Source organism: Petaurus breviceps, unplaced genomic scaffold (assembly GCF_028583685.1).
Source record: "Petaurus breviceps papuanus isolate PSGF00001 unplaced genomic scaffold, PetGlider_PUasm1.0 171, whole genome shotgun sequence".
In the NCBI taxonomy this organism is placed as follows: Eukaryota; Metazoa; Chordata; class Mammalia; order Diprotodontia; family Petauridae; genus Petaurus; species Petaurus breviceps.
The window spans coordinates 17,042,694-17,062,526 of NW_027185754.1; positions in this window are offsets into that span (position 1 = coordinate 17,042,694).

Sequence of the window (19,833 nt, forward strand, 5' to 3'; positions counted from 1 at the left end):
TTTTAGGATTCCAAGTGGAGTATGAGCAAGAGTGAAGTAATGGAAGTGGGAAAGAATATGGCAGACATGAGGGGTTGTGGGATGGTGGGGATTGTGGGATGGCAGGGGTTGTGGGATGGCGGGGGTTGTGGGATGGCAGGGGTTCGAGAGGAAGATCATACCCCTCCACCCAGAGAAGTAGTTTTTCCTTTATTTTCATCGGTCTAAGGTACATAGAACTAGAAGGTCCTTAAAGTCCACCTACTCCAAAATTCTCATTTTATAGATGAAGAAACCAAGACCTTAAATGGTACAAACTAGGTCACATAGTGAATGACAAAGCCAGAATTCAAAGTCAGGTCCTTTGACTACAAATTTGTTTCTCTTTCTTCTATACCATGTTGCTTCTCAAAGATCTGGACTCGCTTGATCTGTCTATGTATTATAAGTCCAGGTTGGTCTGATCTTCATATCAAGCATTTTTGTTGTTTAGTCATTTCAGTAATATCCAACTCTTTGTGACCCCATTTGGGGTTTCCTTGGGAAAGATACTGGGGTGGTTTGCCATTTTCTTCTCCAGCTCATTTTACAGATGAGGAAACTGAGGCAAGCAGGGTTAAGTGACTTGCCCAGGGTCACACAGTTAATAAGTGTCTGAGATGGATTTGAACTCAAGAAGAAGAGTTTTCCTGATTCCAGGCCTGGCACTCTCCATTGCTCCACTTAGATCACTTACATTAGATATACAACATCCATATTCAGATAGGGTTTTTTTTTCCTCTTTTTTAAAAGCAGTTACTGAGATTGGGCTATTGCTCCCTGCTGCCTGCCCACACACTCAAGGCATAACAATTTATAAATGCTTCTATGAACAATATTCAGCTTTGTAATAAAGAAGATGATGGAGAGGGGACTTTAGGAGTTTGAGGGGAAGAAGAGAAGCTTATAAAGACCATTAAAATCTAAAGGCAATGGATCACAGCCCCAACTCAGTGGGAAAAAAGAAATTTTGTTTCCAAGGGCAAACCATACCCAGTAGGTCACCTTCCACCCTGGGAAGTTGGTTTAGCTCCCTGGAGGAAGGATCCCTTGTGGGTCCAGCCACTGATTAATGATGGATAACGGTTCCTGATGTTCAGTATAATCCACACAGCTGGCATTTGGGAACAAAGGTAAAAAGCTCCATTGCTAAGAGAACATTCCTGGCTCTGCCACTTACTTCCTATGTGACCTTGGGTAAGTCATTTAACCTGTATGGGCCTCAGGTTTCTCATCAGAAACATGAGGGGCTTGGATTATGTAACTACAGAAGTCTCTTCTAGCTTAAATCTGTGATACTCTGATCCTTTTTTTCCCCTCAAAAAAATGTATCCAGTATCTGGTACCACAAGCAGAATGGAGTTCGCCATGCTGCAGAAGACGCTGGACTAAGAATCAGGAAAGTCTAGGTTTAAATATCACCTTTGCCCTTTACTAGCACATTATTTCACCCTGATGTGCCTTGGTTTCCCTGTCTGTAAAATATGAATATTTGTAGTAGCTACCTCACAGAGTTGTTGTGAAACTCAAATGAAATAAGGAAATGCATCTAAAGACCTCTAATGTTCTTTCTGGCTTTTTATCTATGCTCTAATGCATGTAAAGCACTTTGTACCATATAAACATAAATTGTTGAGAATGTAAATCCATTGTGAGAAGAGATCGTTTCATTCTTTGGGCTTGTTTCTCTATTACCTGGCACATTGTAGATTGTGCTGATCAGCAACTGCTGATTGATTGACTGATTGATTGATTGATTGAAACATAGGCATAGATTTTGAGGAGACCAACAAATGATCGTTATAAAAAGGAAAAAAAAAAGTTCTACCTGCTGCCTTTATGTGGAACCCATAATTATCAGTATTTCTTATGGACTATTTGACAATTTATTTGATTACTTGGGGTCAAAGGTCACAGCAGGCCTGTCTCTATCATGGTCCCATCCATAGCTGCAAATGGAACTGTGGTATTGAGTAATTTTCTGGATAGTTTGGGAGGAATGATTTCAAAATTATATCCAAATAGAATAATCTGGATTATTCATCTATACTGACTATAGTCATCAAATAATTGCTCAATGTTTCACCTATGGCAGCTTTCAGTGACAAAGCTACCTCATCTAACCCATTACTTCTTTCTTCTCTTCTCCCATAAACACAAACTTGGTCAATTCAGTTAAGAGAGAAAACCTCTACGGTGTTAACCCACTTCATTTTTTTCCCCTTTTCTATACCTATTCTTTTGGGCCTCTCTGGCCAGCCCCCAGAGGAGCCCTGGGAGTGAATCACCTATGAAGCTGGTTATTTGCTTCTGCCTTTAATGAATCACTCTCTACTAATATTGGCAAATCTGTTGTTTCCCTTGAATAGCCAGCTGATCGTCCCCCAAGCTGCCTGCCTATTGCAATATAAGCTGCATCTGTCTTCATCGATGCTGATGTTAGCTTGCATCTGTCAGGTTGCCCAGATGCTCATTGCCACTGTCTCAGTGCACCTAAAGCACAGTCTGTCCAATTGTGCACTGCAAAGCCACAGAGGTGTTTTTCTCTGAAAATGAGAGGGCAGCCTCCCAGTGCCTAAGCTGAAGTGTTCCTTACACTGGGACGTGTAGATTCAACTTGTTTATCTAGGGACAATCCATATTCAGAGAAAAACATGAGCCTTTAAAAACAGGTGGATTTTATTGAAGCAGTCTAGATGAGCAGTTTCTATGTGTAATAGAGTTCTGGATCATGGAGTCCTGAGATACCAAAGCCCACGTCTTTCTAGTTCCTTTCATCTCCCAACTCCCTTATTTTGCACAGGCTATTCACAATGTTTGGAACATAAGGCTCAGTACACGCACACACACACATACACACACACACATTTTTATGAATGTAGATATCTATCTACTTTCATGTAAACACATATTATATATATATGTGTATATATAAACATATATATATATATTTGTGTGGTGTGTGTACTTATATACACATTCTATCCCTCTAGTAGAATGTAAGTTATGTGATGGCAGGGACTATTTAATTTTGACTTTCTATCCCCAGTGTCTTACACTTGGTTAGAATTTAATAAATGGAGGGGCGACTAGGTGGCACAATGAATAGAGCGCCGGTCCTGGAGTCAGGAGGACCTGGGTTTGGATCTGGCCTCAGACACTTAATACAAAAAAAATAGCCATGTGACCTTGGGCAAGTCACTTAACCCCAATTGCCCTCCAAAAAGCAAAAAAAAATTTAATAAATGCTAGTTGGCTTGGATTGATGCCTACTGTGTGCCTAGCCCTATATTAGGCACTGAGAAATATGAGAATACCCAGTCCCTATCCTCAGAGAGCTATCTACCCTCCCAAAATGCCAACAGAACATGTTTTAAAGGAATTTTTATTCGTGAGGTAAGTTGATAATAGTGAACTAATTAATGAATTAATGGATGAATTAATTACTTGATGAAAATATTTATTAATTACATTATTACATGCCAAGATTTATGCTAAGTACTGGTACATAAATTTTTTTAAAAGCAAAGCAAGCCCCTGCCCTCAGGGAGTTTACATTCTAACAGGAAAAGACAGCACACCAAGGGAGTGGTGGTCAGCTCCAGGGAAGGGGACTTTGGTCCAGAGGGTTATAGGAACATGAATGGAATCACCATGGGGAGAGAAAGGTGATGAAGACAGACAGATCCTTCCAGGATCAATGGCAGAACTGGTTTCATCATAAGGGGAGGAAGATGGGGAGGGAAGGAAGGAAGGACAGTACCAGGAGTGTGATCCAGAACCTAGTCAGAGTAGGGAGTGAAGCGAAGCTGACCCTGGAGCAAGAAGCCTCAAGTTCAGATCAAAGTGTCCATACCACTAGGACTGGGTGGAGCCAGGACTGGCACTCAGGTCTTTTAGATTCTCAGAGTCTAGAGCTTTGCCCACTGTACTGTTCTGCCTCACTGAAATCCAGCAAACCTTCCCAGTGTCAAGACAAAAGGCTTTGATCTTGTCAGTCCCAAAGCCCAACTACTGAATGCAGCCAAGACATGAAGGATCCCTGGGCCTGGAAGGAGGTATCACAACTGTTCTGTGCTGCTTTGAGCGCCCCCCCCCCAGCAAGTGCCAGCCTACTTTCTCTCATCTGGATAGACTGACATATCTCACAATAATGTGCATTGTATCAGGAGAGAGTGACTGACAGCTGAGGTCTGATAGGCCTATTAACTTTGCTAGCGAGGTGGCTGCTAACTCCTAAGTGTGTCACTCACACGCTCTCAGGTCGCTTTACTAATGACAGCATGTGTCATTTCTGACCTTACACATCACTAGCTATAATTATAGGTGTTTATTAATTATTATCATTAATCCTTTACATGCACATACCTTGCATTTCCCCACCCCCACCCCCACCCCCCTATGTATTTCACTAATATAACTCCCTGCACCTGGAGGTTGGGATGCAGAGGATGGAAGGCAACAGGCAGGGCTGTAGCCATGGAACCTCAGGTTTCGAAGAAACTCTAGAACACTGTATGAGCACAAGCTTTCTTTGACTTCCAAGCCCACAGCTCCCCAAAAAGCTGGGGCATCTGGAAATGTGGAAGATTTGGGGAAGTAAAGAGAGAGCTCCCTAGCACAACAGCATGGAATGATGGTATAATTCTAGTCCCTTCCCTCTTTTAATTATTTCCTTTATATAGCTTGCTTGTACATATTTGTCTGCTTGTTAGCTTCCCCATTAGATTGTAAGCTCCTTGAGGGCAGAGACTATCTTTTGCCTCTGTTTGTATCCACAGTGTTTCTCATAGTGCCTGGCACATAGTAGGCACTGAATCAATAAACATGTAGTAAACATCTACTGTGTGTAAGACACTGTGCTAAGTGCTGGGAATACAAAAAAAGAGGCAAATGAGTCCCTGCCCCTTCGAGGAGTTTACGCTAATAAGGGAGACAACATGTAAACAAATATAGGAAAAAATCCACAGAGGGAAGGAATTGGCACATGATGCCGGCCGGGCATGTCACTTTAACTTCTCTGAGCCTCAGTTTCCTCATTTAAGACATGGGGATGATAGTTGTACCTGCTTCACAAGGGAGTTATTGGGAGATCAGATGTGATATTATAGGTTAAATCTTTTGCAAATTTTGAAGCGCTATATAAACATCAATGGTTTTCATTATCGTTATCTATGATTGCTACCAAGACTTTAGGAAGCATCCTAGTCTGAAAGAAGTATAAATTAAGAGAGGTTGGCTTCTCTCAAGTATTTCCTTCCAGATCTACAGACTGATAGGATCTACTCTCTACCATTAGCCCAAACATACCATTAGTTCAAATGTAGTTTCAAGACCAAGATGGAACAAGAAATTATTTATTCAAGGAAACCTAGCTATTTAATCATTTCTACCCTGGGAAATTACTGAGAGGCATCCGTACTTATGTGAAGAGTAGCACTCCCCACACCACTGTTTCCAAACGGACAGATGAAGAATTTAAGATCATCATGGCTATTCCCACTACCAGCAGCATGGTTATCATGATGATAGACTAGATTGTTTATTAGGACTATGTCCGTACAAGCATACACACCAATACTGCACACATATGTGTATATGCATGCAAGTATACATATAGGCTTACCTTAAAGATCTTCCTCATCTAAAAAAAAAACCTTCATCTGAACCTCCCATACCCACAAGCTATTGCCCTGTATTCAGGGGTATGCTAGCAAATGTTTAACAACTGGATCTCAAAAAAGGACAACACATTTTCCCCCCAAGGCAATCAGGGTTAAGTGACTTGCTAGTAAGTGTCAAGTGTCTTGAGGTCATATTTGAACTCAGGTCCTCCTGACTCCCAGATCCTTTTATTAAAGGGCTTTGTTCTATGAAGTTTAGATTCAGTCAAAGGGCCACATCCAAGGACCTAGAAGACCACATGCAGCCTCAAGGCTACAAGTTCCTCACCCCTGGCCTAGACCATCAACAAAACAATAAATCAAGTCCTGATTTGTAGTTTGTGGATTTCTGAGGCATCACACTAAAAATTTAACAATTAACTCTCGTGAGCTGAATCAAGCTAGCTCCAATATAACCTTTCATTGCTAAACTTGTAGAAAAATCTGTTTGGGGGAGGCCAGGTGTCACAGTGAGTAAGAGTGCCGGCCCCAGTGTCAGGAGACCCAGGATCAGTTCCGGTCTCAGATACTTGGCACCCACACAAAATAATTGACCTTGGCCGTGTAACCTTGAGCAAGTTACTTAACCCCAATTGCCTTAAAAAATAAAATTAAAAAAAAAAGAAAAGAAAAATCCGTCTGTTCACTGCTTCCCCTGTCTCATGTCATTCACACTCAGTCCCTTGTGGTTTGGCTTTTAGCCCCAATTGCTTTCTTTAATTAGAATACAGGAAAGGCTTTATATGGGAGGGAGTACTTGAGCTGATCTTTGAAGGAAACTGTGGATCCCAAAAGATGGAGGTGAGACAGGTGTGCATTCTAGGTAAGTGGGTGAATGCTAAATCCCCCAGTTTTTTTTTCTTCTCATTCCTCATTCTCCTTGATCTCTTTGAATCTTTTATACTGAAACTCAGGCACTTGCTAGCCCATGACCTATATGATACCCTCCCTCCTAGCACTTCTTAAACTTCAGGTCATGACCACAGATAAATTTGGCAACAGTAAAAGCTTTCTGAACCTGCAATGGCCAAAAATCACTGCAGCCTTGGTTCTGAACACACAGCATGCGCACTTTGTGTGCCATCATGCCACACAACACCAACAAAACAAGAAAAGGGGTCAAGAGTAGAAAAAGTCTATGAAGTCATGCAGTCTAGACAATCTCTCCTCCTTGGGTTTTCTAGATACTGAGCAGTCCTGGTTCTCCTCCTACCCTCCTGACAACTCCTCCCTCCTTTTCTGGATCTGTATCTTGCGGCTTTTGCATAGGAATGCCCCAGGGTTCTGTCCTGAGCTGTCTTAACCCTTCTCTTTCTTTTGGTAATCTCATTGTCTCTGGTGGGTTGGGTCAATTAATCAACAAGCATTTTTATACACCTGGTATGTACCAGATCCTGTGTTAGTGCTGGAGATACAAACTGCAGAAATGAAAGAGTCCCTGCCTTCAAGAAGGCATAGTATAGACTGTATAACATGTATGTGGATATAAACACACATGCAGACACATATATATGTATGTATGAATTATTTAGGAAAGTAGTCACTTGGTTTTATGAAACTGATACTCGTGTGTGTTTCTACTGACACTCAAAACATCTGAAATTCGACTGAGTCCATTTTTCCACCTATAGCTAGTAATCTATCATTATCATATCAATAAATGCTATATTTTATGACAATATACACGTTCCATTACTGTCTTTTGCTGTGTTTTGAATTCTTTGGCCTTTTTTTTTAAGAATGCCTATTACTCCAAGGAAAAGACAAGGAAAAAGACTTGCAGTTCTTAAAGAGCATTTAAAGGACTGTGAGAGATATTGCACAGGCTATTGATGTGAGGATATCAAGTTTTTCAAGGGTCATTCAAGCTCCCCATGAAACAGGATCAGTTTCACAAAGGAAAGTACAATAGAAAACAAAACAAATGAAAAAGCAACATCAATAACAAACAAACCATTGCTGCTAGACAACCTGGTTTGGCATCAGAAAACAAGCAAGGACCTTCAGAATCCTGGCAGCTAAAGGGCATAATTCACTGATTTCTCTAATTCTACTGATTTCTTTAAAGTAAAGCATAAGTTATTTTAGTTAAGGGACAGTGACAAAACTAGTGGGGTGGGGGTGGGAATGGAAATAGGATACTAGCCAGTTTTAGGAAGAAAAAAATGCTTGTCATGGGCTGGACAGTAGAAAGACTGGAGTACTGAATACCGGAAAATTGTCATTTTTACTGATAAAATTCACTTGGTCATTTAAAGCTATAGCGAAACTTTTATCAGAATAAGCTTATGTAAGCCTATAAGATCTGGGCATATTTATCACACTATAAAAGATCTACCTCCAAAGAAATGTTTTGAGGATTTTTTTTATTTCTATCTGGATGTCTTATTCCCATTGAGAAAATTATGATATGTCTAATTATAGTGATATACCAAGAAGTAGAATTGATCCAAAATTAGAAAATTTCATAAATGGAGACAGAATATTGCAACCCAGTGTTTTACACCACATCACAAAAGGTTAATAAATTTATCTAAGATACTATATATACACATGGTATGCATGTATGTATGCCTGAGAACTCACCTAATTCATACCGTTTTGAAAACCTATGGGCTGCAATAAAGACTAGACTTGGGAAAATGGATGCTTTGCCAAGTCCATTTTAATATTTAATATGATATGTGGTTTTATGGCAAAGAAATAATATGTGTCTTATAAACTCAGTGCCAACTGTGTGAAAAACAAGTGATTGCAGCAAAGGAGGAAATTATATATGTATATATGAGTGTTTTAAAGATATGTACAATTACTACATTTATATGTTCATCAATTTATTTTGCTTCATCCTAAATAATCTGCACGCCATTGAACACAATAAATGCAAGGTATTTTCAAAGTTGAAGAAGAATACCAGCTTCTGGGATCAGGAAAGGCCTTCCATTAGATGTGGCACATAAGCTCAGCTTTGAAAGAAATCAGGGATGAAACTACGAGATGAAGGTAAAGATGAAATGAATTCTATGTGTGGAAGACAGACTGTGCAAAGGCAAAAAGATGATTTTAAAAAACATGTTTGAAGAACAGCAAAAAGGTCAGGTTGACCAGACTGTAGGGTGTTTGAAGGGAACTAATGTGAACTAAGACTAGAAAGGTTGTTTGGAGCCAGGTTGGAAAGGGTTAAAAATACAAATTGAAGGAATTTACCTTGCCTATACACCATAGAAGACCATCGTTGTATTTTTTTTTATTTTTCATTTTTAAAGAGGGTCATGGTAACAAGGAAATGATGGCATGACTTGCAGTTGACTTTAATTTGAGTGAGGGAACACTGTACAAGGTCACCAGTCTCACTTTCAACTCCAGAGCCATCTGGATCCAGTAACCAGATACTCATCAGGATGACTGGAGATTACTCAGGATTCAATGGCAGACCCTGGTCCTTTTAGGCTAAGGCCTTTCACTTAGAGTGAGGTAAGTCCCATTCATTGAATAAGCCTCTTTAAGAAGTAAGTCAAGGGATGGCCCCTTTAATTAGAAACAAATGGAAAAAATCAAGCTGGGAAGGGAAGACCCTTGGAGTTGCTGTTCCAAAACAGTTACCATTGATATTCACTCTAAGCCAGGAGGGCCCATAATGCAACCATTATGCTCCAATCTATGAGCTTTAGAGGGAGGGAGGGAAGGAAGGAAGGAAGGAAGGAAGGAAGGAAGGAAGGAAGGAAGGAAGGAAGGAAGGAAGGAAGGAAGGAAGGAAGGAAGGAAGGAAGGATGTGAGTGGGAGAGGTGAAAATTTCTCAGCCTACGTCCTAAAGTTTAGTAGGGTTTCTTGTGGGAACAGGCCTGACTTTTGGTTACACCCTTCCCCCTTCTTTACTACTTCCACATCAGCATTAAGCCCTTTAAGAGTCTTTTGATGTCCACTCTTGCTTGCGACCTTTTCCCCTCCCTTACTTTAGCCTTTGCCAAATAAGGACATGAACAATACCCTTTTTGCCTGTTCTTGGCCTTTTTTGTACCAAGACTGTGAACCTACCTTCCAGCCAATAAGGGATAATGGCAGGCTTCTTTGTTTCTTGTCATTGGAAAAGATTTCAAACTTAGATCGTAAGCCTGCCTCCCAGCCAATAGAAGAAGGGACAGTGGTGGGAAGAGGCTTGACTGTGTTAGGGTATAAATTCTTGTTCTGTCTTCTGTAACATGCCTCATTCCACTGGTTCATACTGGTGGAAGGGATGCCCTCTTCTCCCCAAGAACTGAATAAAACTTCCTGTTCTTTCCTCAAGACATCTCTGACTTTTAATTTTTTTTTGAGTAGGGGATTTTTGGGGTCCCCACACCACACAGAAGGAAGAAAGGAAGAAAGAAGAGGAAGAAAGGAATCTAGCCAGTAAACCCCAAGTTAAGTGGGAAGCTTCGGGCCATCAAAATTTACCTTGCAAAAACCATTAAGCTTACCAAACAAGGGAGTGTTATGATCAGACCTGTGCTTTAGGAAAATCATTTTGTTAGAGAGGATGGCTTAGGGAAGCTAAGTGGCATAGTGGGTAGAGCCCTGGCCCTAAAGTCAGGAAGACCTGAATTCAAATCCAACAAATCAGACACTTACTAGCTATGTGACCCTGGGCAAGTCATTTAACCTTGGTTGGTTCAGGTTTCATTTGTAAAATGGAAAAGAAAACAGCAAACTATTCCAGTATCTTTGCCAAGAAAACCCCAAATGGGGTCTTGAAGAGTTAGACGTGACTGAAAAATGCCTGAACAACAGGGAGGATGGCTTAGAGAAAGGAAAGACTCCAGTCAAGGACACAACTAAGGATATTATTCATTCAGGCAAGAGAATAAAAGAGCCTAAACAAGGTAGTGGGCCATGAGTGGAAAAAGAAGCATGCAGAAGAGAGATCCTGCTGAAGTGGTATTGATGAGATTTAGCAATTGATTGGAAATGGAAGGATGAGAATGAAGAGTCTAGAATGAGTTCAAGGTTGTAAACCAAAGGATGATGGCAACGTTGGCAGAAATTGGGAAGTGAGAAAGAAGGATCAGCTTGAAGAACAAGAACATGAGCTGTTAGAGGAATGCTGAATTTGACGTTTCTTTGGGACATGCATTTCAAATGTTCCATAGGCAGCTGGAGATGTGGAACTGGAGTTCAAGAGGCACCAACGTGAGATGGAGAAATCTGGGACTTTTGGTGGGGTGATGATAATTGAACCCATTGGAGCTGATGAAGTCACAGAGACAGTATGGAGAGAAAAAAGAGCCCAGAATAGAGCCTTAGGGGAATACCCACAGTTGAGAGAATGGACATAGATTATCCAGCAAAGAAGACCGAGAAGAAAAATTAGAAATGTAGGAGAACCAAGAAAAAACAGTTCAAATATTGTTATGCAGATGATTCTCAAGTCCTTGTCTCTCTCTCTCTCTCTCTCTCTCTCTCTCTCTCTCTCTCTCTCTCTGTCTTGAATTACAGTCTCACATGTCCAAGTGCCTACTTGGCAGTTCGGTTCCTGTACATAGGTACAGGGCAATGATCCAGGCATCATATCTACCCTTTTTCTGCCCATGGCCCTTGGTCATTGATATTAACTCATTTATAAAGCACTTAGAGTGTTGCAAAGTATTTTCTTCACCACAAACTGGGCAAAGTGGTTGGTATATTATGGTTACCCCCATTTTATAGATGAGGAAACTGTACTTTAAAGCTGTGGGACTCTGCTGAGGTTTGGGCTTAGGGGTGCTCAAGACCCCAAAATGCCATCACACCAGGTCCTGTCAAATGAATTAGACTCAAACCTTCTCTCAGTCAAAGTAAAGCAAAGTTTATTAAAGATTCGCCGTAATGGGATGACTCTTAAGGAGCCTAAGTATTTGTGATGCTTGTATTGACAGTGGGACAGAACAATCTGACACAGACTGAGTCTGCACTAGATTAATCTCACCACCTCTGTGGAGGCAAGATAGATCTTATATACAGAAAGACTGTGGGAGAGATCTAGGGGTGGTCTGGAGGAGGGGTTGGGGAGGTCTTGAGGAAGAGTTTAAGGAGGATCTTTTTTTTTTTTTTTAAAGCAATCAGGGTTAAGTAACTTGCTCAAGGTTACATGGCCAGGTGTTTCTGGGTGGATGCTAAGTGTCTGAGCCCGGGATTCGATCTCCAGGTCATCCCAACACTGGAGCCGGTGCTCTTACTCGCTGTGCTACCTGGCCACCCCTAAGGAGGATCTTGATGGGACTGAGGTCAGACTCCAGGAATGGGATAAAGTGTAGGAAATAGCTGAAAGCTACCTGGAGAAGACAGACAATGGGGGGCTAGTCTAGTTTAAGGGTAACAGATATGGATATAGGTATTTGGATAGGATCAAGGGGTGGGAAGTAGCTGGATAACGGAAGGCTATATTAGGTTAAGAGTAGTAGAGATTTGAGCCTAACAATAATGAAAGGCTCATGGTCTCAGACAAATTCCTCCTCGAGTGGGAAGATTCAAGGGCGTTCCCAGAGCTTAAACCTCATTGGAACCACAGTCATGCCAATAATAAGTGTCAGAGTTGGATGCAAACCCTGGTGTCTTGGGACTAATGTCAACACTCTCCTTTATATCTTTTTTCTCCTAGGAAAGGTCAATTCAGGAGTCACACAGCAACAGGCCAATAAGTAGGATGACTCTGATAAAGAAAAGCATTTTGTATACTTTAAAGTGCTTTGTAAAGGTTAGCATTTTTTGTTTAGTCTGGACCTGTGATTCTAGCTGTGTAGAAAGCTCCCAACTGAAGACACACCCCTCTGGAAATGCAGTTTGATGACTCTTCTGAAATTTATAGCCCTGGACACTTGACTATATTTCTGTGATATTAAGTAACCCACTTAGGGCCACACAGCTAAAGTATATGTCAGGAGTAGAACTTGGATCCAGGTTATCCTAACTTAGAATCTCCCTTTTTATTCTACTACCCATTCTACCAAGTCCTACCCCGGTGCTGCTGCTGTCCCTGCTGCTACTGCTGCTGCTAGTATGGGGTAATAGATAAAGAGTCATCCTCTGAGCTAGGATGATATGGGTTCTAATCTTACCCCTGACGTATACTTTAGCTGGAAGACCCCAAGCAAGTCACTTAATATCCAAGTGCCTCTAGGTGGCTGCAGCAGTGATACTCAGCCAAAGGAAGAACCAAGCCTTTTATGAACGAATAGTCCTGAAGAATATGTGAATCTAGAACTATGTGAACTTTAGTTTCTTACTGAGAACCGACTAAGGTGCTGAACCCATGTGCCCAGCGGGAGTCCTGGAGCTGGGATCTTGGTTATGGCCAGTTTTTAGCTGTTTTCAGTAGTGTCTGACTTTCCATGATCCCATTTGAGGTTTTCTTGGCAGAGATACTGGAATGGTTTGCCATGTCTTTCCCCAGCTCATTTTACAGATGAGGAAACTGAGGGAAACAGGGTTAAATGGCTTGCCCAGGTCACCCAGTTAATGTGTCTGAGGCCAGATTTGAACTCAAGAAGATGAGTCTTCCTGACTTTAGGACCTGGGCTCTTTGCACTATTGCCACCTAGCTGCCCAAGGTTAGGGTCAGTAGTAAGACTCAATAAAGCTCATTAGCTTTATTACAAGTCGTAGATGGAGCTGACTACATTTCCCTAGGTTTTGTCATTCCAACCTCCTACAGCACCACTGAACAATCCCTCCTATTTGAGAGTTCACACACAGACTCACTATCTTTCCTAATTTAGAAGGTCTAAGGAGGAAGGAGGAAGGGAAGTTTTTCCCTGGAGTTTCTCTCTTCAGAGGTGTTGGCTCAGGTTTGCTCCAACAAGCGTCTAGGTAAAGCTCAAGGGGTGTGAAACCACAGAAATGAGACAGGGAGGAAAATGACATCCAGCCTGCTGAGAAGCAAACCTGGCAAATCCTCGTTCCCAGCAGCCACCAGGCTTGCCCACCCGCTGAGAGCCTAGGCAGCTCCTCTTTTTTTCTTTTTTTTTTTCCCTTTACTTCTAAGATAAACTGGGGCATAATGTGAGTCAGGGAACTTGGATGTGGGAGGGGGCACAAAGTGTTAAGGAACATGGTAACTATGTTTTAGATTATAGTTTTAGAGTAACCCTATTTTCTAGTTTCCACAGAAAGACAAAGTTAGTGCATTTAAAGGCTCCCAGAAATCTGTCACATTTTCAAACACTATCTCAGAGAACTATGGGAACAGATGAGAGGGGGAGATGCTGAAATTTAGGACAATATAACAGATTCATGTTGACCTGTTAAATGGGGTGAGTCTCTCTTTCTGCTATGCAAAGGATCATACATTTAGAGCTGGAAGGAATCTTAAAGTTCGTAAAATCCAACTGTAACATTTTTCAGACTGGGAAACAGATGTCCATATTGGTTAAATGACCTGCTCACGGTCACACAGTTAGCAAAATGTCTGAGGCAAATCTGAACTCAGGACCAGTGCTCCTCCCCTACCCCATGCTACCTCTCTAGATCCTGGCTATACCCTTGAATAGTTTCTCTTTTGTTTTTTTAGTGGAAGGGGAAGAAAGGATCAGAGAGAACATGACTTTTCGGGCAAATAACCAATATTTCCCTGGATCCCAATTATGCTTCACTAGGTTTGTCAGAATGAGGGAAACAGCAGAAACTGGTCGTGTGGAATAGGGTCTGTGTGTAAGGAAAAGATATCTGACATCTAAAACCAAGAAGCTTATTGGGCCTGCTTAACTTCTTTTGCTGTTTCCTAGCCAATAGGGCAGTTAGGTGGATCAGTGGATATAGTGCTGGGCTTGGAGTAAGGAAGATACCTTTTCCTTGGTTCAAATCCAGCCTCAGACACTTACTAGCCTTGTGGCCCCAGGGAAAATCACCCTGTTTGCCTCAGTTTCCTCTTCTGGAAATGACCTAGAGGAGTAAATGGCAAATCACTTCAGTATTTTTGTCACGAAAATCCCCAAAAGGGGTCACAAATAGCTGGACACAATTGAAAAATATCTAAACAGTAGAAAGGCTAGAAGCTTAAGCAGATAGAGAGCACTTTAGCCCTAGAAAGACAGTGTAGTAGAAAAAAAAAAACACTGGCCTTATCCAATAATAAGACTTAAAGCTGAAAGGGGCTTTAGGAATCATTTAATCCAAACTCACCATTTTATAGGTGGGGGAACTGAGGTCCACAGGATCAGAGAGGCTGAGTGTTCTGCTCAAGATCATACATTTAGTCAACAGCAGGACTAGGATTTGAAACTATATCATGCTGTGGTCAGAAGTTCCAGGTTCCAGTCCTTCTAGACAAATTAACTTGCAATTTGGGGGTCAGGGTTTTAACCTCTTGGAGTCTCAGTTTATTCATATGTAAAATGAAGATAGTATCCTGCCTACTTTATGAGGTAATTTTGAGGTTCTTAATGCTTTGTCAGTATTATATAAAAATGAAATGCTAAGAATAATAGTTGGAGTATAATTAGCTGCTGAGCCCATTTTAACTTTTTGTGGATAATTCCAGATCCAAAAATGTAGATACGAAACATACACAGTGTACCCAGAAACCACAGATTCATCCTTAGTGCCTGACATAAGAAGGCCCCCAAATGGAAAGAGGTTGTTTTACCTAAACCAAGGCCTCAGAACAACAACATAGCTGCCACACGTCATCATGCCACATATGAATCACTGTTGCCACCCAGGAAAGGGAACATTGTAATTCTACATGAGAAGAGCAAAGAAAATTTTTACCACCAAGAAAATAGCGGGGGAGAAAGGATGTCAGAGAAGTTAAGAAAGGGATATACATTTGTAGTCTTTCCACTTTAAGCAATCTTTAAAAACACAAATCTAAATCTTAGAACTGGGAGGGACCTTTGAGAAAACCTGGCTTCATCTATGAAATATGCTTTCCTTCCCATACAGAGATCATACTCCTTACCTAACATAAACAGGCTTTGAGATGCTTTTCCTCTATCAAATGGAGGAATGAAAAAGCATTTATTAATCACTTACTATGTGTCAAACTCTATGTTAAGCGCTAGGAGATGCCAATACAAGCAAAGTAGACAATGTCTACCTTTAAGGTGTTTCAAGGAGACATTGGCGGGTGGGATGAAGAAGGATAGTATAGGCATAGGTGCATGTTTGGGAATTGCATAGAAGAGATGTGCAGGTTACTTCTCAGTAACATGGGGCCAAAGCTCACCTATCAGAGCAGAGGTATCAGGCCTAGAATCTAAGATGTTCTCATGAGAGGGGGTTGAGGAAGATGGCCAGAGTAATGGTATATAAAAGCCTGGGAGATTGATTTGTATTGAGGGATCCATACTCTTACTCAATTCCCATGAGAATAAAAGGATGAATTTACAAAACACCTGGATTGGCTTAGGGGTACAATTTGTGGTCATAGATTCAATTCAACTCAATTCAAACACAAATTGGCCCAGGAAGATCGTGGAGATATTGGTCTCATTAAGTAACAGTACTCTCCTCAACAGTAGGAATTTGAATCCCCTATTACAGCAGTTAGCACACACTAGATGCTAAATAAATTGATGGATGGATGGATGGATGGATGGATGGATGGATGGATGGATGGATGGATGGATAAATAAATAAGCAAATAGCCTATTTCTTGCTTGGTTTTATAACCAAGTGTACCCACCCAGAAATGTACAGTGTAATGTGTAATAGATTTAGAGTCAGAGAACACGAATTTCAGATCTCTGCTTTGCTTCCTATGTGATTGTGGACACATCACCTCACTTCTATAGCTTTAGCTTTCTCAACCATAAAACAATGGAATCTGACTAGATCATCTCTAAGTTTCCTTGTAGTTCTAGAACTGTTGTCTAACACGCTCAAATCTAAACTCTGGTGTGTGTGTGTGTGTGTGTGTGTGTGTGTGTGTATGTGTGCATGCCATTAGGATTTCAGAATTTTATGTCATATACTTAACCCAAATCAACTGGGAACAGAAAGAAAATTTCATGCCATGACCTGGTGCTAGGGCAAACTAGTTAAAAATAGCTGGCCTGTATATCTTGTTTGAATTTCAAATAGAAGTGCTTAAAAATGTCCAGAATTATAGCTGGTACTTACCAAGTCCCTTGGGATTTCAACCCAGGTGTTTCACAAAGAGGAGGATGTTGATGGAGACATCTAGCATTCTCTGAGGACTGTGTGAAGTGACTGGACACACTTAAGGGAGCAAGACCTGAGAGAAAGCATCCCTGTTGATATTAGCAAATTTTTAACAAAATAAAATGGTGACCTCAATAAACAATAATTTCTTTGAGAATGTCTTCATAGCACACTTAGGTCCCTAGCCAACTCCCCTCACCACCCCCTAACAATAAATAATAATAATAACTATCATTTTTATTTCACTTTAAGGTTTGCAAAAGATTTATATATAGTCTTATTTTATCCCCATAACAGACCTATGAGGGAGGTGCTATTATTATCCTTACTTTATAGATGAGAAAGCTGAGCCCAAGATAAATTAAGTGATTTTCCCAAAGTCACATAGCTGAATTATTATCTGAGATGGGATTAGAATTTAGGTCTTTCTGACTCCATGTCCAGCACTCTATCCAGAGAAGTACTGAATTCTCTTGACTGAAATCAAGGTTTGCAGCATGATCTTCAAATATCCTACAAGCAGCTGTGCTTCCTGGATATATTTGTAAGAACCATTTGGGCTATTAGGGCAGTTAATATTATTTATGGCAAAATTTGTCTATTATAGCATTCTCTCACAAACCTTCTTGAAAATAATTTTATCTGCTTCTAATCCCATTTGTCGATTACAGATGCAACCTTTAATTCAACAAAAATATTGGAAATGCAGTCAAGGTTGTTTTGTTGTTGTTGTTTTGTATAAATATTAGGCAACAAGAAGGACTAACTTAAGATCACAAAGTTTTTAAACACCTGAAAAGGATCCTGCAGGAAGCTGAGACTTTCTTTGAAAACCTACCTGCTTACCACACCTTAAAGCAGAGGCCTAGACTAAGTGACTTGCAAGGATTTTCAGAAGTGTAGTTTTAATACCTGGTCTCTTCTGTTTGCCAGATGTTACTAATGTCATAGGGGGACAGGATTGTTTATGAAAGCCATTCATCCACACATCCACACTCACACACACACACATACATACACACACGTTAAACTACAAAAATTCTATTCATGAAGCATTGTAGTCCTGTGTGTAATCTAAGGGGAAAAAAAGGATAAAAAAAAACAAAAGGAGAAAAGGAAAGGGAAAAGATGTGGACACCAAGACTGTACATTACAAAAATCCCCAGATATTGACAAAGGTATATGTTTATATCCAAAAAGAGTTTGCAGGGATAGAAAGTATGTAAGAATTTTAAAGCCACATTTCCAGTTATTATTCCAGAAACATAATTAGCTAGTAAATTACAGTGTTAATATTCACTTTGAACAAATAAGAGTTTGTACAAGTGGAAACAGGGCTTGGGATGGTAGCAGAGGGACCTATTCACCAGGCAGAGGCTGCCTTCAGACAAACTTCACCACCTAGATCTGGGGTGGTGGGATGGGAGGGAAAAGGGAGGGTCTGGGCATAAACCTTCTAGAATCAAGAAACAAATTCTCTGGAGGAAACATAATTTCCCTTGGCTTGCCTCTTGTGGACTCTATGTCTAGGATTTGAGGAATTTAGTCAGTCAACAAGCATTTTATTAAGTATTTAGGGTTTAAACTTATCTAGCACCTTCAAGAAAGCTAAAAATCAATTCCCAGGAGAAAAAGTACACATATCAATCTCTTAGGAAACTTGGGCTCTGTCTTTTGATGCATTTAAGGATGAAGTCGTTGCTTTCCAGTTCTATAAGGGAAATGTTTTTTATCTAGCCCAATATGCAAAATATTAAAATATCTTGTTCTTAAAAACTCAGTCGAATCACAGAGGAGTAGAGCCATAAGGGTCCTTTCAGGGCTTTTTCAAAGCAGCCTTCTTCACATCAGTCTCTAACAGAACATCTGTCCATATTGTCATGGTTAGAAAAATCATATATTCATATTGGTTAGCAGGACTTAGAAACAGAAGGGCCTTTAGGAAGGAGCTAATAGCTCCTAAGCTCCAGAAAGACAGAGATTGTTTCTTTGTATAGCCAGCGCCTAGGATAGTGCCTCATACATAGTAAGTACTTAAATGTTTCATCAATTGAACTAGGGGTCATCTAGTCTAATTTCCTTCTTTTACAGAGGAAGAAACTGAGGTTCAGAGAGGGAAATGTCTTGTTCAAACCCACAAACTAATAAACTCAAACCCATGTCTTCTATCATAGGACTGAAAGCAAAACTTAACCTTATTATCTGCAAAGTGGGTCCAAAGCTCTGCGTCCCCTAATTCAAAAACTTCAAGGAACTGGCTGAAAGTCTGAGTCCATTAGGTTTACCTACCTCTTCTGAAATATAGTCAAGACCTATGATTTCAGTGGCATCAGGAACTCTCGGGTAAGGAATCTCTCTACTAATGCAGATTAGCACCTTCTCTACAACTTACAGTCATAGCATTGGTATTGATGGGGTTATGGGACCTGAACCCCTAAAATGTCTCTGAAAGCAACCCAGCCCCTGAACTTTCCCATGCTGGCATTTTGCCTGAGGCATCTGGCCCATCCAAGTCTACCTAGATACTTAATCTTTTTAACTACACTTTCACTGTGGCTCTCCCACCACTTAACTCTTTTCATTTTCTGTCTGACCCCCCCCCCCCAGGCTACTTACCACTCCTTAATCCCATTCAGATATTCTTAATGTCTTTTCTTGTATATAAGTATCAGTCTTATCTCTATCAAACTGAAGATTTACTAGGAATCTCAACTGGTGTTACAATAAGGCTCTCTACTTTGACTGAAAGAAGGTTTGAGTGGTTGAATTTTTTCCAGGCAGACTCACCCTGTACCTTTACATTTCAAGGTTCCCAGCACCCCAAAGAGCAACAGTGTCAAACTCACATTGGAAAGGTTTCACTATACTATACTATACTATACTATACTATACTATACTATACTATACTATACTATACTATACTATACTGTACATAGTGATCCCTGGGCCCATATGTATCAGCAATGCCATATTCACAATGCCTATAGAGATTACAAATATGCTGATATAATTATCCATTACAAAATACATCATGTT